The sequence below is a fragment of the Crocodylus porosus genome, unplaced genomic scaffold (genome assembly GCF_001723895.1).
Source record: "Crocodylus porosus isolate Cpor-Errol unplaced genomic scaffold, CroPor_comp1, whole genome shotgun sequence".
NCBI lineage: Eukaryota > Metazoa > Chordata > Crocodylia > Crocodylidae > Crocodylus > Crocodylus porosus.
Window position 1 is genome coordinate 19,240,250 of NW_017728928.1, and position 21,778 is coordinate 19,262,027.

A 21,778-nucleotide genomic window follows, 5' to 3' on the forward strand; every position below is an offset into this window, starting at 1 on the left:
CACAGTGGTACGTGGTGCTGTGTGAACACACTGCATTGGATTCAGTCTGGGAGCTTTGTGAACCAGGAGCAGCATCAGCTCTGCCTGCATAGCACCTGACTAAGGCAGCAAGACCCACCAGGGCCAGGAGTGCACTACCGGCTCCTGAGGTCTGCGCAACATCTAGAACAGTGTCCCAGTTTTTGCCTGCTGCAAGATGGTCTCTTTAGGTTCAGTAGTTTTAGTTTTATTCATACAGCACCTTTCATCTTAAAGGCTCTCCAAGCATCTGACAGGCTGTGGGTATTTCTCCACCACAGGAGAAATGCAGCTGTTTCTGGGGAGAAGCACAGCTTTGTCAGCAAAGTGACATGAGCTGTTTTAGAGAAAATGAAGCAGTAGTGTAGCTAAGGGGGAAGAAGGGGTGAATGGGGCAGCAGCAAAACTAATAGGGCAGCCGCTGCCTCGTGTGCTGGCCCTGTCCAGGGTTTAGAACTGCCCTGTTACACCTCCGAGTCTTTGCCTGATATGGCAGGATGGAAAGATTCAGGGAAGCAGAAAGAAATGACATGTAACAATGCCATTTGGATCAGGATGGTGCATTTCCTGCTGGGACTTGAAGTCTCCAGGCTCACAAATCAGTACTAAGCATAAGGCCTTATCATTACCCCATGGGCTGCATCCGGCCAAAGTAACTGTCCTCATCCTTTACTTGCACAGCAAATTCAACCTATAGTAAAGAATTGATCGGTACCTGGGCAGCTCGTTTTCAATGCAGCGCCTCACTCCTCCCCAGGGACTCCATGCTCCTCACCTGGGAAGGTTCGACAGCACAAATACAGCAGGTAACTGAACTAGATGGCCACCCACACTACACACGGGTGAAGTAGGATTCTGTGCGTGCGCATGTGCACACACGCATGTGCTCACCCCAGACAGGAATTCATGTGTTTTATCCGCATTAATCCAGATGACTGAAACAACTGATACACATTTTAGGATTCTGCACTTCGATTTGTGCTATTTTTTGTATTGCAGAGGTGCAGGAGCTGAACCATACTCCTCCAGAAGGCTGTCGATAAACAGAGCTGCTGGGTGAATTCTCCTCCCATCCAAAGGCATAACTGGACATTTCTGCCCCTTGGACAATGCAGACTGGGGCAGCAGTAGAGCAGCTGCTATTTTTTGCCCCCCAACCTCTTCCCCCAGACCTAGTAATGCTACTGCTCCCCCATCTATCTGCTGCTGCCTCTCTGCGTTGACCTGCTGCCTGCCCTGCTATTTCAGTCCAGAACTCCTACATTCCTGCTGCTGCTGTTGTTATTCCAGTCCCAGGGAGCTCTGACAGTACATTTTGGTCCTGTCCTGCGGCAACTGCTGTGACTCTCATCTTGGACCTTTACCCAGGCCTCCCCATGCCCCACACCGATAACCTCCAAGAGCAGCTCTTCCAGCCCTAGCACCTGCATGCAGCTCAGCTCACATTCCTCAACCCTCTCTGCAGCTCCCCTAGCACAATACTGGCTCTGGACACATTTTGGGTCCCTGCGTGCTACTGGGATACTATCGTAGTCCCAGCTCAGGTAGAACCAATGCTTGAAGCCAAATGCTCCCAGATTTGGGACAATGGATGGAGTCCCAGCTACACCCCCAATGCCGGGTCCCGTTGCAGTCTGGGCACGGTTGTGTATTTTGTAACATTTCCTCCCAGCACCTATTATAATTTCTCAATTGACATGCGAGTGGACTAATTTGGGGCCATCTCCCTCCCTGTTATGATGTTTTGTCATTAGAATGAGCAATCTTGGCATTTTATTAGCCGATACATCCTGGCTTTCATTATCTGCTACATTCTGCTCCTCGTTCTTTTGACAGGGATTGTAATGAGAAATGAAGAGGGCACAAAATGAATCCGTTATCCTGACAATATTCAGATTGTAATCTCACACTCCTCCAGACACGGCTGAGAGAGACACAGGGCCACACAGCTCCCTGTGTCAGCATGGTGCTTTAGGGGGTCCAAAAGCAAAGAGAAAATTCAAACAGCACTTTCTTTCCAGGAGAGCAAAGCACTTCACAAGCATTAATGAGCTGAATTGAGCTTCATCTGCCAGCCCCAACCCTCAGGGTGGTAAAGGGCTTTTATTCCCCTGCTTATCGTTGAGGAAAGTGAGGCACAGGCGGCTCAAGGTGCCTCGCTGTCCTGGCCAACAATCTGGGGGTAGCGCTATTTGTCTTTCTTGCTGTGGTAGTGAGGGCTAAGTCACCCCTCTTTGGTGTGTGCCTTGACAATGCCAAGCACAATGTAAGCACTTGTGCTCCTGTGCCATAGAAAGGACCTTCTCACTCCCTCGGGGAACGTGTGCTCGAGCTCTCCAATTCCTTCTGCCCACAGCCCAGATATGCTGTGATATAAATAGTGCCTAATAGCTTGAGCTTTGTGTGAGGGTCAAAAGCCGTTCTTTAAATGGAATGGACCAAGCTCTCATTGAGACACCACAGCAGCCCTGATGGTTTCAAAGAGGAGCACAGAAAGCCATTGTGACCTTTTAATAGCTTTCAAGGTACTGCACAGAAACCATAAAGGAGCTTAGAGCAAATGGAAAGGATCCTTTTCCAGGGAGGGCTCCTGGTCAGATATACTACAGAGGCGCTACCGGGACAGCATACTGAATTGAGACAACCAGGTTTACTCTGTGGGCCAGGGGAATAACCCCTGTCTTTACGGGAGTTACACCCAATTAAATCTCTTTAGACTTATATTAGAAACAGATTCCTAAAAAAAAAGTAATTCCTCCCAAAACCACCACAGTCTCTTACAGATGCTCTGTGTTTTATTAGCATTTCCTGAAGGCATGGGGTCTTACAGAAATATATATGTTGAATCTGCTTTGCATCCGGAGATGCAGCACAGGTTTGCACACATGGCATCATGGCTTCTTTATGGGGATTTGCTACAGGGGACAAAGATGCTTACAGCCATTTGGGAAAGTCTTGCTGCTTCCTAAAGCAGGTTGCATGAGGGCAGGGCTCCCTGCCAGGTGAAAAGGGAAGCATGAACTCAATTCAGAGTCCACTGTCAGGCAGCCTTCCCAAATAGCCCCCTGGCATTATTATGATGGTGCCATGGTTGGCTCAAACATGAGCTGCTCTGAATACTTGACAGTCTTACCTGCACATGGGAGTTAATGGCAACAGCAAGAGTGTCTGGCTGGAAGAGATTCATATTCACAGCCATGCACAGAGATCTGATCCAGCCTGCGGGCATTAACTCCAAATCACCAGCTGAAAGGGCCAGGCTCGCACATCTCTGAAGAACTGGAAGGAAATGCTGCACTGCTTTTTTTTAGCAGGGTCCTAAACACAGAGGCCTGGGGCTCCATCTAACCAAAACAGACTGCACATGGGATGGGCCTATTTGGACATGCAGTGTGCTGTATTTCCCCCCCATTTCAGTCTGAATGGATTTTCTGTTAGATTAAAGGCAATCAACAAGTAAAAAATGATCAAACATCGAGTTCTCTAGAAGAGTGACGTGTGTTACCTGCTTTACCATTCTGCATCTGAACCGAAACAGAGGAAAATTCCCCATTTGATGGGGTGCTGGACTGGAAACAATCAGCTCTCCCTGTGATGCAGCTCCCTGCCCTGCAGAAGTGTCCCGGCAAGACAGAAATGGAGTATACATGTAGGGTCACTACTGCATGGAAGGATGGCCTTACAGTAAATATATGGGGCCTGGCATTAGCAGAGCACAGCTCTATTTCAGTGAAACTTCAGGCAAGTCACTGAGTCCACTATTTTCAGACTTAGGTCCCTGGTGTTAAAGACATGTAAACGCGTATTTAGTTATCTAAATAAGTGGCCTACTTTGCAGAGGTGCTGATTGACTGCAGATCCCATTTTTGCCTACAGCAGATATTCACACAAGACCTTGTGCAGAAAGGCAAATTGCAGCTACTGCACCTTGTAAGTCCCACTTACTTCAGAAAAAAAGGCATCCCTTGTCTAGCCAGTCACTGCACAAGTGTGTGATGAAGGGAGTCAGGGCATGGGGTACCAATTTGAGGAATATGGGAGAGAGAAGCAGCAATCAAGTTTCACAGTGTCACAACAAATAATGAGACATCCCCTTTAAGTTAATTCTCAGTATTCCTATGAAAACAGTATTCTTATTCCTATGAAAACTCGAAGTTTTCACAGGGCTTCACTGAGCCAAGTACTCCTCTGGAAAGTAGATAAATATCCTCACTTCGAACGAAGTGAAAACGGCATGCACAAAAATGAAGTGATGAAGAAAGCTCTGCTGGGAAACTGAGAAAATAACTGGGGCTTTACTTTCATGCATTTGCATGAAGGAATTTGGCCCTGGAGGAAGAAGGGATGGAAAAAGCCTGGGCCTGGTTAGAAAAGAACGGTCACAAGCTGAAACCGCTTAGCTATTGACAAGGCGACTTGCTAAATCTTCCCACAGATCATAAGGTGGCACAGCATCCACCAAGTGTGCCAAAAGCTCCGAAAAGTTGAGTAGGAAAGGCTTGGGGCAGGAGAAAGGGAATAAGAAGAAAAGAAGCAGAATGCCTCAGGGGAAGATGTGGGATGCCGTAAGAGCTGTAACCATGCATACATACAGCGTGGCTCTACCCAAACTACAAAAGGCAATGCAAGGCGGGAGAGAACAGGTCCTTGAATTTATTTGCAAAGGCTATGAGCTAGTAACTCAGTGCTCAGACTAAGCTCTTGGACTTTGCTACCCCCTGTGAACAGACACTCCTTGCCTCACTGCCATCCACTGCTTCCTGTGCTAGTTTCAGGGAAGCCCATTGATCCTGGATCACACCAGGGAAAGGGAAAGCTAGTGAAATGCATCTTTCCAGCCACCTCTCACATCTCTAGGGGCCACTGACCAGCATCCCATGAGGCTGAGTGTTATAAACTCTCCAGGGCTTTGAATGGCAGCTAGTGCAGTGTGGCTAATGCTGGCTGGGACCCCTGGATACCAACACTGCAAAAAGAATACGAGTGAAATTTGAAAGGTCTGAATTCGAGAGTGAGAACGAGGAGTTCTTGCTGGGGTGCAAAAGCATCACACCATCCAACGCAGCCCATGGGGCATCTCAGGTACATGCCCACATCCAGCACTCAAGGCTGACTGGAGGTCCTACCTGGCAGGCTGCGATCCTTTCTGTGACTCAGCCCTCCACCCAGGCCACGGCTGGTCCTTGCCCCTCTCAGTATCACCTTTCCCCAAACTCCACCACGGCAAGCAGAGTCCCAGCAACTGCTGTCCTGCACAGCACCGTCTGACTGCCCTGCCTGGCCAGATTTTTCTCTTTTTCTTTCACAGGCATGAGGCCCAGATCTTTTCCCACTCCAAAAACACTCCAACAAATAAATATCAATACAAACCAAGGGCTGGAGTCTCTAGGCCCTCTGGGACAGCCCCCCAAAATCTTGTTCTTGCAGAACAGTGACCCACAGGCTATCTCCTTAGGTTTGACCCCTCCTTTCTCAGCAGCTAGCCATTCCCCTGACTGAGCTCCTTCCTAGCCCAGGACTTCCTGACGGCACTTCTTCTTCAAGCAGGACTTCAAACCCCACCACACAGGTAGGGCTTTGCTGTAGGAAGCTCAGCCTGCTGACGAAACGTCACTGAAGCTTTGCTTAGCTGAGCTCTAGTTACTACCATGCCAAGATCTTACAGAAAGTCAACAACAGATTCAGGAAGGTAGCCCAGATCTCAGGACTCTTTGCATCTATTCTCACCAAAGGAATCTCTTTCCTCCTCTTCCAGTCCCAATGCACAACACCAGGACAGGGGACACATGTTCAGAGAAAACAAGAATGTCTTGTGCCCTTCATAGGAACCAAACAGCAGGACAACGTAGGGGATCCACATACAAATGTCAGGATCCCCACAGGACCAGATTCACCAGAATCTAAATAATGATGAGGCTAAACAGCAGCGCAGGAGAGCATGTTCAGGAAGCCAAGAGGACACAGCCTACGTGGGCCAAGCCCTGCGCCTGAAAACACTGGTGTAGCCCTGAAGGCTCCAAAAGACTGAGAAGGGAAGCTGTTCTGAGCCTGATGTGCTAGTGCAGCTGTGCCTGTGAGGCAGGGAAAGAGGGAGGATTGTGCTCTTTCTGAAGGTTTGTAACTGTTTGTTGCAGAGCAAAGGATGAATTGCCTGGAAGAAGTGAGGGATCCTGATGATGTGACATGGAAAGCACAACATCTGATCATCTCATGTCACGCTCAGATCTTTTCTTCATGTTTCCAAGGCCGTACATCATCTTTTATGCCTCCAACCTTCCACTGTACTGAGAAGATGGAGAGATGTAGGCTCATACCCTTGATGGGTGAGGGTGACCTAAAACCTGGGTCTCCTGAGCGAGTGCCTGAACCACTCGGTAATCTGAATTAAAACACATTAAATGCTTTCTTCCTCCTAGCTTGTGCCAGGCAGAATTTCGGGACTCGCATCAACAATGAGCACACAAGAGCCGTGTACCTTTCTGGTTGGCGTGCAGCCTATGGTTCAGCACCATGCCTGCACACTGCACACAGGGTAGCAACACAAACTGTGATGCCTTAAATGCCCCAAGTGGCAGTTAAAATGCTGGAGCACTGGCATTTGGGTGTGCAAAGTGAAACAAGGGCATGCATCCCAGCCCAGTCCATTCTCCAAAAACTGCTCTAGCCCACTGAGGCACTCCACTCCTGTTGTCACGACACCTAAGTTACTGTGCTTGGCCCCGCTCTTCGTCCTTTCTGAGCAGCAGGTATAAATTCTTTCCAGCAGCTGATGAAGAGGCTGTTAATGAGAGGACTCAGCTGTCACTTTGCCTTCAACCAGCCAGTGGAGCCTACTCTTTATTTCACATCATTTTGAAGGGGCCTTTAATAAGTTCCCACCAGAAGGTCATCCAAGCATGCAGGGAGATGGCTCCTGCTCCCTCTCTCCCATTCCCACAGCCTTGCTGCCAACCCCGTCTGCCTGGACACACGCACACACTTCCATACCATCTGCCTGAGACATGGGGGCTGAGCTGCAAAATCCCAGCAGCAGGCACCAGCCCTGGAAAGCTGGAACACTGTCAGCTCTGCTCCAACTGAAAGTTCATCAGCAACAAGTCCTTCCTGCCACTCACTGTCATTATCTCTAATTTCTATCTGGGAAGTGGCAGGGGCTGGAGGATGACATCTTGGTTACTAGACCTTTTTAAATCTCTGACAAGTGCCTGCTCAGAGTAATTCAATGACTTAGGAGAGGGACACAATGAGAGGGAACAGAGAGGAAAGGCACATGGAGGAAGAGGGACGTGTTCAAAACCAGGGAGAGTGCAGTGGGATGGAGGTTGTCCTCCATCATCTCCCTGGTGGCCCACATCTCGTGGGGCTTTATAACTTGTTCTGTGAATACTGAGCTTCCCCATTTGGGGCCTACATCAGTCCTCTTCATCAATCTCCCTCCGTGCAGGAGCTTTTGGAGGAAGCCAAGCTATCTCCTCCCAAATTACCCTTCCTTTCTGTGGCTGCCCTTGCCCTTCTGGGTTCTGCAGGAAGGAGGGCTGCACCACAACCAAGTTTTTCTTGAGGGCAGCAGCAAGCTTGTGAGCAGATCTCAAAGACATGCAGGCTACCTGCTGCTACATGGGCAGGCATCAGGCTGATACATGGACATAAATCTCAACCCACATTTCCTGTACAGCTCGCAATGTCAATCTCAAACAACAGCTTCCTAGTGTGCAGCTGGAGGGCAACTGGAAAGCAGCTTATCAGGTAAATAATAAAAATATTTCATGTCTGTATAATGCCTTTTGCTGTAGGCCCCCAAAAGATGCATAAGGGCCCTGTCACTCCCTTTTACAGAAATCTGAGGAACAAAGACCAGGGACAAGATTCTTTGCTGCGTTGCGGTCTGCTTGGCCCAGGAGACAAAAGGCTACCTGGGAACAAGTTATATCTTCTTGATCCCCCTAGTATATTTTCATCTTCTTTGGCTCAACGGTGTGAATTCAAGTGGATGATGAGCTGCTCTAATGTACTGAACTTACCAACGGCCAAGTTCTTTATGGGACCCATAGGCCACCGTGCAGTAGGTACAGAATGCTCCTGATATGGACCCAAGTCTCTTCTTGCCCATCCCAGATCTATAAATGCACCAGATGAGACGAATGAATCTTTTATGGTTGCAGAGAGGAAGGTCAAGTCTCCTCCAACATAATCCTGCTCAACAGGGAAGTGCTTATTGCACGCCACGGCACTGCTGTGTAACACTGACACCATGGATGGGGATAGACAGGGCATAGCCACCCTGATCCCTCAAAGAAACCCTCTCCTCTCCCTGGGTGTTTGATTTTCATTTTTAAATGACAAATTAAAATAGTCCTGGGAGCTTGGCTCAAATAAGTGCCAGCGGGCTGACCCTGCAGAAAGCTCGAGTCCCGGTCACGCCTGGATGTGTATTTAGAGCCTGGCATGAGAAATGTGCATTTAGAAGAACATGCCAGAACCACCATTTACTGGGACAGCTGCACACACCATTGGATGAGATTACACAGAGGTCGGGGAGATGATCCCAGGGCTTCTATCTGGCTGTCAGATCTGGGATATCCCTCTCATTTGTCTTACCAAAGGGCAGATGGTGGTTAGAGAGAGTGGCTCATGCCCTTAACACACTCTGGCCTGCTGGACCTAGACAAAAGTGCGGTTTCCTCTCTGAAAAGTTACACTGTGGCAGGATCTGACTACACTGCCCATACTTAACATGGTTCAAAGACGGCTCAGTCTGGCAGAGAAAACAGTGCTGATCTACTTCAACTCTTTCCCTCCCCAATGCTGAGACCTGAGTCATTACAATTCACTCTGTGATCTCCAGGACTTAAACAACTTTCTCTCAACAACTCAACAACAAGCAGGGCAGGTCCTGCGGGGAGAGGCTACGGGACCTGAACCTGTTCGGCCTCCACAAGAGAAGGCTGAGGCGGGATCTAGTGGCCTGTTACAAACTAGTCGGGGGGGATCAGCAGGCACTGGGGAAGTCCCTGTTCCCCTGAGCACCACCAGGAGTGACCAGGAATAACGGTCACAAGCTGGCAGAGGGTAGATTTAGGTTAGAAATCAGGAGGCGCGACTTCACGGTCAGGGCGGCTAGGATCTGGAGCCAACTTCCAAGCGAAGTGGTGCAGGCTCCTACCCTGGGGGTCTTTAAGAGGGGGCTGGATGTACACCTTGCTGGGGTTGTTTGACCCTAGTACTCTTTCCTGCCATGGCAGGGGGTCGGACTCGATGATCTATTCAGGTCCCTTCTGACCCTAGAAACTATGACACTCTTGTTCACTTTTCCTTGGGCCACTAAGTAAACGCCTGATTGAACCAAGTGTGCTGGATGGATATTTCTTACACACCTCAGCACATTGTGCTTGCCCTGGAGGGGTGCATGCAGTAATAAATGCACGGTTGTGAACCTGAACATACTTGCAGTTCTTTCTACCCTGTGAGGCCCCATGAGCCAAGCACATGAGTGCTTCACACACCTGTGAGGCACAGCAATGCCGTTATTCCCGTTTTGCAAATGGGGAGCAGAGGCACAGAGAGAGGCTACGTAACATGCCCAACAGCATACAGGAAGTTGGTGGCTGAGTAAGGAATTGAATCCAGTTCTCACAGCCCTGGCAAAGGCTCTAACCCTCCTGGTCCAGAGCAAAGACTCTGCTGTACCGCCAGCTCACTGCATTGCTCTGTGGCAGGACAGGGGCTACCGAGCAGTCTCCCAAGAAAATTGGTAAAGCCCCTTCACTTCTGAAGCTAGCCAGAGCAAAGCACTAGAAACCATGCTGAAGGTGAAGCTTGGCCACATTCACCAGGACTAGCTAGGAGGCACTTTGAGAGCTATTTTCGGTCTTCAAGAGCCGTACAGGGTGGCTTGGCCACACCCCGCCCCAGGCAAAGGAGGAGTGGCTGCAGTGGAGCAGGGTGCTCAGACCCTTCCATTAGCCAGGGCTGGGGACACACTTAGCTCCACCCCAGACAGCACTTGCCCATCCTCAGAGCCTTTCCTTGCAGAGACTCCAAGAGAGTAGTGCAGTGCTGCTCCCCACCCCTCCCCTCTTCCCTGGGGCACTGCTGGGTACACAGATTTACAACAGCAGGAAGTGATACGCAAAGTTGGTGGCCAAGAGCAGGGGCCTGCTCCAACAGCCAGACAGCTTTGCGAACCTCCCCTCCAATGGCTGGCTTCACATTTGTGCTTCAAATGCTTTAAGTCAGAAAGGCATCGCTACACAGCAGCTGGTGAGACAGGAATGTGGCAGAGGCCAGAGCTTTCCAGGGTTGCAAGGTCGCTTTCTCTCCTGCAGGCCTGGCTGCTGGGCAGGTGAGAGCAGAGCCAGGTGCTACACTATATGCAAAAGCTGGAGCCCTCATCAGTCTTGCCCTGCTTTCCTGTCACACTCCCAGGGATGCTATTCAGCATTAATAAAGTTCTCCTGCTAACATCAATGATGCCGTCCTCAGGTACAAGGAATGATGCCTCAGCTCACAAATGTCAGTCCATTCTGGGTACATGCTTGATGAGCCATTTGCAGTGCAGTGTTCACTCCCCTCCCTCCTGCAGCTGGGCTCCACTCAGAGCCAATTCACAGAACTGCAAAAAACCCAGTAAATCTTCCCCTGAGCAGTGGTCATCCAGCATGGTCTAGTTCCTCATTGCCTTATATATAAAAACAACACCAAAACCCCCGAAGACTCAAAGAGCAATGAGGCAGGGCTCCAACCATCACTGGCTTGTTCCAATCTGCCACGTTATAGAGCCTCTCTTGCATAGATTCATAGATTGCCAGGGGCTGGAAGGGACCTTGCAGATCATCGGGTCCAGCCCCTCCACTCTAGGCAGGAAGACAACTGGGGTCAGGTGACCCCAGCAAGGTGACTGTCCAGTCTCCTCTTGAAAACCTCCAGGGTAGGTGACTGTACCACCCCTGGAGGGAGTTTATTCCACAGTCTGGTCAACCTGACTGTGAAGCAGTTTTTTCTGGTATTAACCCAAAGCGGTCTTCCGGGAGTTTGTATCCATTGGTCCTGGTCTTCCCCAGGGGTGCCCTAGTGAACAGGTGTTCACCAAGCTCCTGATGCACTCCTCTGATATAACGGTAAGCTGCTATCAAGTCCCCTCTCAACCTGCTCTTCTTTAGGCTAAAGAGGCCCAGGTCCCTCAGCCTTTCCTCGTATGGCTTCCCTTGCAAGTCCCTGGTCATATGGGTGGCTCTTTTCTGGACCCTCTCAAGCTTTTCCACATCCTTACTGAAGCGCGGCACCCAGAACTGGATGCAGTACTCCAACTGCAGTCTCACCAGGGCTGAGTACAGCGGGAGCATCACTTCCTTAGTTTTACATGAGATGCATGGGTGGATGCATGCCAGCATGTTGTTTGCCCTACTGACCACCGCATTGTACTGACAGCTCATATTCATATGAAGGTCAGCCATTACCCCTAGGTCCCTTTCAGCCATGGTGCAAGTCAAGCTGTCACCACTGAGCCTACATGTATGTTGAGGGTTGTTTGGCCCCAGATGGAGCACCTTACACTTGGAAGTATTAAACTTCATCTGGTTCTGGTCTAAGCCTGTCCAGGTCTGCCTGTATCAGCATCCTATTATCTGGCGTGACCACACTGCCCTATAACTTGGTGTTGTCTGCAAACTTGGCCAGCGAGCTTTTCACCCCCCTATCCAAATCTTTGATAAAGATGTTGAAAAGCAGTGGTCCAAGCACGGACCCCTGAGGGACACCACTGGCCACTTCATGCCAGGATGACACAGCCCAGACCTCTCTGGGTCCTACCATGAAACTAATTTCCCACCCACTGAACCGTCGAGCAGCCGAGCCCACAATCTTCCATGCGAGAATCTTCTTATTCTTATTCTAGCACGATCAGCCATCAGCCTGGACTGGAGGTCAGAAGATCTGGGTTTTGTTCCCAGCTTTGTTACTGACCCACTGTGTGATCTTGGGAACTTAACTTCCCCTCTCTGTGCCTCAGCTTCCCCACCTGCCTTCTCTGTTTAGCTTGTAAGCTATTTAAGGTAGGGCCTGGCTCTTTCTCTCTGTAAGTGCAACATCCTGTACAACAGGGACTCAGTCTCTGCTGGAGCCCCTAGAGCTCACATCAGAGAAGAATAAAATATTCATGTCCTCAGAGAGGCCCATATTTTACGGGGATGAAGCTGTCTCCCCCACAAGTCATGGCACCATTTTCATAACGTACAAAATCACTGCTGCAGCACTACACTACTACACAGTGCTAACTTACTACCAGATTCCCATACTCTTACTCACACAGAGGAGCACTTGACTCTGAGAGTCAGGGAAAATGATGATCATCCCTGGAGCAAGGAGTTTCTTACTCCCCATGAGTAAGAATCTGTCTCTTTGATTACATATGAGGCACAAAATACCCTTTTCCAGCTCTAAGCCCCCAGAACCTGGTGCAGGACCCCAGTTTTGCAGCTTGTGACTTGCTGTATGTGTTGATCAGCTAGACCAACCCTCCAGGACAGCTACAGAAGGCAAGGCAAGATTGCACAGTGTCACTGAACACGTGCTACTAGGTTCAGTCACTGGTTTTGCAGAGGCTTGAACAAGTTGGCCCAGGAGGGTTCCCCTAAGCCAGAGCCAGGGGAGCGGATGGCTGGGAGAAGCCCATCTGGAAGGCTCCTAGCTCTCTTGTTGCCCACAGTTGCATGCTACAGAGAGACCTGCTCTCTCAGCAAAACTGATCCACACGCCAGATGGCAAGAAATCTCTCCAATGCACAGACCTATCCCAGCTCCTTTATGAGTATGGGCACAATGGCTGTACAGTGCAGGCAGGGGCAACATGAGCAACCCATGGGCTCAAAAGGGGTCTCCTTCCATCATCCTCAGTGGCTTCTCCAATTTCACCTCTTTAGAGATAAAGAAATCTACCTCTCATGAGCTGAGGCCACTTTTTATGCACTGTAGTTCACAGGCACTTTGCAACTAGGCTACTCCTGGCACTGTCACTAGCCTGCGCCTGTGTCCCTACAGTGACAGCACATGCCCGCTCCTACAGCCTGGCCAGTTCCATCTGGAATGGACAATTCCTTCTCCAACCAAATGGGAGCTGGCAGCAGGATCCAGGGGCACGATTTCCTACCAGGGTTATGCCAAGCAGAGCTGCGGGGAGGTGGAGAGGCCAGCTCCTCCTGCCTGTCCAGCTGGCCTGTGCAGTGAGGGCTCCACATCTGGGTGGGATCTCCTGTGTATGCCACACGCAGTGCCAGCTGCACAGGCAGACCCGGTGTAGGTGTTTGTGCATAAATAAAATGCTGCCAAGCTTTAAAAAGAGGGTTTCTGGAGCCAGAACAACATCTGCAAGCAACACTGCAGCTCCCTAGGCATGGGGCACTGTGACAGACAGCACACTGCTACATACTGGGCTGGAGGAGATCCCAGAGAAAGCATACATGGAGTGGTGGGGTACAGGAACTGGAAGAACCTGGCACTGACTCAAACTGGCTGCAGACTAGTCTCTGCACCCCACTGCCTGCAGGCACAGAGCTGCTGCATGGGCCCCTGGGTTGGGATACATCCTACTCTTAGAGGGAGAGATTGGCATGACTGAAAGCGCTGGGCCACAGCAGTTACAGCATCACTTATCCAAAGGGTTAGCTGTAAGGAACCTGTCTGCATGGCCAGACCCAGTGGGCTGAGCGTGCACTATCGCTTGCCTATTCTGGAGAAGGCAGACTGGGCACTGCTATCTCTAACTCCACCTACTCGTTCTGATCCCGACCTGTGAGCTGGCTTCTGCTGCTCTTGCCTCCTTAGGATGGCCATCCCAGTGTGCTCCATCTGCCTTTGATCAACACTCCACTACAGCCAGGAGAGCAGCAGGGGGCCACAGAGCTAATTAAATATATATCCAATTTAATTAAACTAATTTAATGCAAATGGCTCCTCAGAACTGCCAGCCCACAACAGCCAGGAAATCACACAGCTATTTCTGTTCCTTAAGGCTAAAAACAAACCTCCAGTTTATCCCAGGTCTGATTTTCCTGGGCCTTAACTTGCATTAAAATGGGCATAGGACAGTCTTGTATACAGTGTAGCTTGAATGGCAATTAACTCCAATTAGCCCCAATTGTGGAAAGGGAAGAAGGGAAAGTCTTATTTCAATACTTCACAAGGACTTAAAGTAGGACAATGGGCTTGTACATTTGTAGGATCCCAGAATAAAAGGCTTTGTCCCAGGAGTAATCTGACATTTTAGCCTCAGACTAGCTATACAGAAGGGCTAGGATGGTGCTTGCAGGAGTCCTGCTTCTTAGGCTGAGAACCAAGGGAAAGGGCATCGGCTGCAGTCCAGGCTCTCTCCATCTGATCACCTTCACACGCTTTGCCTTGCCAGTCAGGGAAGCCATGGTCCCATCTGGTGGCTATATGTTACTTGCTCCCAGTGGGAAGAATTAAAGCTCAGGTTTGATGCTCGGCATTCAGGTCAGACAGGACAGAGGGGAGCACCAATGTCAGGAGTTTCACGTATGACTTGTGAGGCTGGAGACTCATTTCTCTTGCACCAGCCCTGCCCAACTGTATCTGCACTGACTTCCTCCTGGTGCATCTCAGTGTGAGAGCTGGACCTGACTCCACATCTGATGAAACAGGCTGGCTTCATGACTCTTCCCACACAGGTGGTAACAAAGCTCCCCCACATCCTCTAGTACTGTCATGCGCCAGTCATTTTCCTGTGTTATCTCCTCTCCTGGACCTCAGCCTCTTTCCATTTTCTCCTTAGAGGTGCACACTAGTTGACACATCACTGGTTCAGGCACCAATGAGGCTTTTGAAGCCAGTGCAGTGTTGCGTTAGTGCTAGTCCTGGATCTCACACTGACACGCAGTGGGACTTTGATCAAGTCCCTGCATCATTCTGTGCCTCAGTTTCTTCATTTGCCTTGCAAAGTGCTTGGGAAAAGCACCCATTGACAGTGACATGCAGAAGTTTAGCATGCTGCTGGCCCCTAGCATGGCCAGCACAGTATAGGAGATACAGATCTTTATGTACTGGCTTTGCTGACTGCACTCATAATCTACAAAGCATATCAACCGTCCCAGAACTCATATAGAGCAGTCTGGAAAGCTCCAGTGTTTTGAAGGTTAAGGTGTGAGGGTCACTAAAGCTGCCCTTTGGCTTTTCTAAGGTCTTCTCATGATCATGACATTTGTTCTATGGAGTGAAAGGGAAGAGTTGAAGTTCTGCTGCATCTGTTGCAAATGGTCACTGACTGACTTCACTGTCCCAGCCTGGGCTCTGTGACACAATTACTGCTGCCTTGGATTCACCTCCCTGCTCTCTCTGCCTTTCTCCCTGATGCTCCTGGTACAGCTCCACTAACTTCCAGCTACAGAGCACCTTAACAGTCATTAAGTCAGTACCAGCAGCAAATGGGGCCCTTGATCCCTTCGCTTTTCTACTGCCCCCTTTGTTATCTGATGCAAGGAGGCCTAGGAATCTGTGGGATTTGTCGCAAGGGGCACGCAGTACATGTTTTATTCAGAACATGTTCTGAACAGGTGCACAGTAATGTTCATTACAATCTCAGCCCCACTGCACAAGGTTGAAGCCACTTGTGCGCCACCCCCAACACTCCCGTGGCACTGACCCAAGCACTGCAGCTCACATCCACTTGTGGGGATGTGCGACCCTTGCATCTGGAGCCCAGTGCCCAGTACTGCCCAGCCCAAGAGCGCCTGCCTCTGGCATGCAGGGGCGAGCCAGGGCTCTGCTGCTGGCAGGGAGTGGAGGGAGGGAGCCGGGAGAGGATGAGACTCCGACTCCTGCTGGATCCACAGGGCAAGTCCAGTCTCTGTCCCTGGCAGTGTTGAACCAGCCCCCACGAGGTGCAGGGGCTCAGGCTGGCAAACAGCTGACTGTTGATCCCAACACCCACACTGCACTAGTCTGGAACCCTTATTACCTCCAGGGAGCAGTCTGACCATAGCCGAACATGTGTTATTTAATATGATCTGGAGATATTCCTTGTGTGAAAAGTCCTAACTTTGTCAGATGATTACACTTAGCATACATTTTACTAGCTGAACATGCAGATGCTCACATTTTAAATGCAGTTAACACATCTTAGGTGCAATGTGCAACATGGTCCTATTGTTCTGTTCTGAATCTGAAAAGCAGGGAGGTCAGTGGGAATTAAAACAACTGGTCGTGCTGAACATCATGGACCCCCAGGGTAGAATTAAAAAAGACCTGCTCAGAAATGATTGAAAAGGTGTTTCTTTCAGCTTCCACATTAAATGAGAAATCAGAAAAACTACAGCCAACCCAATTCAGTGGGAAAACAAACAGATTTTGGGTACTTCAAAGGGCTGATTCAGGACCTGATACCTGAATCACCAAAAATGAACCCTGCTGAGCTTCTACATCCCTTTACTTTTGGGTATTTTAAATAGGAAAACCAATGATGGTTAAATGGAAAGGAAACCTTAATATGACCATAAGAAACTTTTGACAAGGTCCCTCACCAAAGGCTTCTAAAAAACTGCATTGCCATAGGATTGGAGGGAAGGTTTTCTCTGTGGACTGAGAAGAATGATCACGGGTGTGCAGCAGTTGCCACATCAGGAAAGACTAGAAAAGCTAGGACTCTTCAGTTTAGAAAGGAGAAGATTGAAGGGGGATATGATAGTGGTCCATAAAATCATGAAGGGTGTGGACCAAGTGAACCAGGCATTGTTGTTGTTCACCAAGTCCCAGACGACTAGAACTAGGGGGGCACTCACTGAAACTAGTAGGAAATAGGTTTAAAAATAACAAGAGAAATGACTATTTTTCAAGCAATTCCTAGTTAACTGGTAGACTCTATTGTCATAGGAAATGGTAAACACAGACAGTGCAGCCAGGTTCAGAAAGGGACTAGACAAATTAAGGGATGATAGATCTATTAATAGCTGTTGAACCAAACAGTTTGAGATGTTTCCTCGGACCGGCCACCTGCATCCGCAGCCTCTCCTGCAGGCCCTTGGAGTGTGTGAGGGGTGGGGGACAAGCTGGCTGAAGAGTGCAGCTCCGCAGCCCCAGTTCTGCACGTCAATCTGCCTGTGGCAGAATTCACTGCTCAAATCAAAAGGCTGCCAAGAGGGTGGGAGGGGACAGCCACAGATGTCTCTTGTCTGCAGGACTCTGGGGTAGGCAGGGGAAGGAGTGAGCAGCGTGCTTCCCTCCTTGTACAGGGGCCAAGCATTGTGGCGTCTTTACAAGGCTCTCGGAGCACCCTGGGGTGCTGCGGCATCCCAGCTGAGAATCATTGCTCTAAAGGGAAGGAAAATCCAGCTGCCTGGGAGCTTAAACTGTTAACACACACAGGGCAAGATCCTACTCTCAGTGACATCAGTGTGAGCCAGAAGGAAAGCAGTTGTGATCAAGCTGGCACTAGATTCATGGAGCATGCTTCGACTGGTCATCTCCACCAGAAGCACTGGATGAGTTAGCATGTGCTCCAGATGCTCCAAGACCTGAGAAACTGTAAGAAGAGCCCCTGCTAGCATGGACAGATCTGTTGATTGCAACCCCATGGCATAGACAGAAGCACTGCCAAATGACTGAGCTCAGTGCAAGAGACTGGTCTCTGCCTTGTTCAACAGCACCAGCATGGGAACTCTGGGTGGATAAATGAATGACTTCTTTTAACCCACCAAGGCCTACAGAGCCCAGTGTTTTCTCTGTGAGAGTTAGGGCTGCTTTGCACCTTAGATGTGGCTGTGTCAGGTCCCTGGGCAATAAAACTTTGACCAGGCAGAATCTGGCCTCAGTGCTACCTTGGCCGTGGACACTTCCTAACGGGGTTGGAAAACCACGGCGTCCTAGCTAGATCCCAGGCCAGTGTCCTCTCTACAGCAGAGACCAGCCCTAAGCCCTCTCGTCCTAGAACCAGCTCTCTCCCAGCCCCACCTCTTGCCTTGGGTCAGCTACTGCATCGTTCTGCGCCTATTTCTCTACCTGGAAAACAGCAGTAGTTTCTTTGCAGAAGGATCACAAGGGTTTGCCAATGGTGGCACAGGTCTCTGGCACTCAATAGATACTTAGTGGATATGTCTACATGTTGCCCTATGGCAACATAATGATGCATTACATCACTGTATGGAGCACTACACTGACATAGTGATCATGTGCGTCTACACGTGATCGTCAGCTATGTCGCCATAGCAGCACACTCCCGGGGTATAGCACGCCACTGCGGTGATGTAGCGGCGAAATCTAAGCGCGCGCCGCTTGCACGGTGCAGTAACTGCCTGTACTGAGCCGTGCATTAGTACTTCCAAAAGGAAGTACTAAAGCACGGCGCCATAGCATATGGCGAAATGCAGACGTGTTATCTTCCGGCACGTCTGCACCGCAGTCGAAGGTATGAGGAAAATGCATACATAAGAGCTAACTACCCTGCACTGTGATTCCAGTTCACACAGGCCTTCCCCAGCTAGTTTTAAAACAGGAAGCTTGTCTCTGGTGGCTAACACTGGTCTGACCTTCCCAGCATTCAGTGATCAAGGATCTTGGTCCTGCTCCCTCCTGACAAATTTGAGGGATTGACTGGATGGCAAAAGCCCTTTCCCAAGCTCCTCATGCATACAGTCCACTTGCTGCCTGGAGTCAAATCTCACCCATTTCCTGAGGTTTGGCCCTCTGAACACAAGCATTACCTGTCCATTCACCAAAATGTAACCTTCTCAGGCATCACTCCTGCAGGGGATCCACCTTCAGGACTACTCAGCCCATTCTCTAGGTCCTCTCAGTCTCCAGAGTCCAGCTCTCTTAATAAGCCACCTGCAACCATGCCAACCCCACTGGCGCTCTCCCAGCGGGAAGACCGCCTGTCAGGCAAGCTCTGCTAAAAAGAATTGGATTATTCTGCCTTCCAGGCAGGGATCCTGTTTCTGTTTAGTGGTGTTACAATTATTGTGCTCTCTGTAGAATAACCTAATAATCAGTAGTACAGAGCCATGATGCCTCTCAGGGAGAGGGTGCCTTGTAGATGCCAGAGATTATTAATTAATGACACCGCTAATTACTGAAAAGCAAGATAGTGCAGTGTGCCACAGCCACAACCTCCCACAGGCCCATGCTTCCTAACTGCATCTAACATCCAACCAGGGGGTTTTGCAGCCTTTAAGTGCCGACATTCAGTGCGTTCCCCTGCCATCGCCAGCTCCAGCTTTCCTCGGGGTTAAATCCTGTAATGGATCAGCCAGTGCCGGCGTGACTATCTTGTGACAAGGATCTGTGTGTTGCAGGCTCCCATCCTGGGGTCTGGTGGGGGACTGTGACATCCTGGGTCTACCACCCCCTCCCCTGGAGGAGGACAAGGTCTCAGCTCTGGTATCTGTACCGTCCCCGGGGAGAGGAAGTCTGCTTTCCTAATGACTAGGGAGAGCAGTTGTGTAATAAGCTTCCTGTTTCTAGACTCACCCTTCCACATTAAATCAAGCCTCCATCCCACAAATGCCTCCAAGAAGTATAGTTATTCATCCCATTTCAAGGTGAAATGCACTGAAAACTCACTTCAGGGGAAGAAAATCTCAATGGGGAGCTTTCCTGGTATTTATAGCTTGTCCGAGGCTCTGTGGTTGATGCCAGAGAGCCATTCCAGCAAGAGAGCCAACTTTGCGTTAATACTTCATGGGCCACAGACCTGAACTCCTAACCCAGTCTCATCACTGGAAAGTCAGTCTGGCTGCTGTCTGGACAGTGGCTTGGCAGGGGCTTCAATATTTTATGTCATAGGTCTCCAGAAAGGACCTGATATGAATAAGCAAGCTATATCTTCCTTCCACCTGCACAACAGCAAGCACAGATCTTTGGAAAGAGGAGTCACTGGCACTGCAGGGGGAAGGGCCTGTTAGCATGCAGAAAAGCCATGACTTTCACTCAGAGAGGCCAGAAGCAATGAAACCACAGCCTGGGGCACTGGGCAGTACCTTCTAAGAGGTTACCACTTCTACCTCCCCTGCTTGGGCGTGGAGAGGGGAAAAGACACTAAGGGTTTTTGCTACTTCTTGCTAAGTCCATGTGACCTGCAAAGTACTCTTCCCAGGGGCAACATCCTCAGCTGGTGTAATCTGAAGTATCTCCTCAAAATCCATGGAGCACCACCAATTCCCCAAGGATCTTTCTTGACTAGAGAATAGTCCAAATCAGGGCCCTGGAACTGAATCAAACCAAACCATGGAAAAAATAGGCCTGATACACCCCTGCCGTGCTCCCTGCACAGTCATTTACATAGGGGTAAAGTGAAAGTGAAATACTACCATTGTAGCTTATGAACCTTTCCTACCTACCTTGCACAGGTCTGCCCAGGCCCCAGAGTGGTAGAGAAGTGGGTCTCTCAGGGGCTCAGCCTACCTCTGTCATGTTTACAGCTCAGATGGGTGCAATGAAAAGTGATTAACCCAGTCTCTTTATGCTATCCCACACTTGGTGGAATTAATGGCTGGTCCAGTAGAGAATCAATAAAAGGCCTTCATTGCTGCAACAGATCAGAACCAAATAAAGTGGCTGCTTTTAAAACAGGCTGGTGATTTCCTTATTGCTCATAACAATATTTGTAGTTATGTGCTCATTTAAGGGGCAATCTAATCTCATGCTTCAGGACACTGTCTAATTGCACCAGGGGGCAGGAAATAATATTTTGGGGTCCCCCGAAGCACAGATGTGCAGCACAGGATACACTGTACAACGGGCTATGTGCACTATGGGAGGTTTCCGTTGTCTCCCAAAGAAGGGAGAACAAATTTGATGGATCAGTGGGAAATCCGAGGGTCAGAAAAATCAATGCATTTTTCCATCTGTTTAGAAAAATCTCAGGGTAAGAGATAGAACAAACAAGAGCCCCTGCTTAGTTCTGTGCAGCCCATGAGTCACTGGGGCTGTGGGGCAGCAAAATAGAGGAGTGTTTAGCCTGAGGTCTTAATTGATTTTCCGGTATTTATAGCTTTTAAATGTTATTGCTTGCTCTATTAGATTTGTAAATCTGCCCGCCTTAACTCTGAGGATTTTCACACACCATTCAGAATCCGAGCATACACACTGCAGTCCCCATGTCAGAGGGCTACGCAAATGCTAGCAGCTCCTGATTCTGGTCTCATCACAGACAGGTGACGGGCACCCTCTGACCTTCATTCTCCCTTGCGTAGGAGCTCTGCTTAGCACAGGGTGTAGGATCTTTTAGGAAAAGACTGCAATGACTGTGCCAATTACTACTCTGCTAAGGGGCATAATGGGGAGGGGGCAGTTACAGCTCTCTGTGAACAAGTCCAGATCCAACATCGGTCAGAGTAACATAAGGGTTACACCAACTTAGGTCAGTGGAGAATAAGTGCAGAAGGGCTTTACTATGCTAGATTTTTGCCTCACAGGCTTTCCACCTATGCTTTGATGAGGAGGGGCAGCTGGTATATGAGCTGCCTTTGCCAGCAGAGTTTTCCTTTGCAAGAGGGGAATTCTCCACTCATCGTTTGTAACCAGAGCTGCCCCCTCTGCACTGCTCCGGCTATTAGTGATCCTTTAAGAATGGGTCTAATTCTTTAAGAATGGGTAAAGTAAATCCATCCCAAGGCGGGACTCTGATTTATACAGTGCAAAGCTGTGCTCCCATTAATTTCAATGGAGTTTCTCCATAGTTTCATAGTTAGCAGGGTCGGAAGGGACCTGAGCAGATCATCAAGTCCGACCCCCTGCCATGGCAGGAAAGAGTACTGGGG

At 49.6% G+C, this 21,778-nt stretch overlaps 1 protein-coding gene across 1 annotated transcript in view; it reads right to left on the reverse strand.

Moving 5' to 3' along the window:
• The window catches only part of USP43 (ubiquitin specific peptidase 43), a gene marked incomplete at its 5' end in the record, with an annotated part of 191,878 nt that overhangs the window by 17,351 nt on the left and 152,749 nt on the right, over positions 1–21,778 (reverse strand). The window lies entirely within an intron of this gene.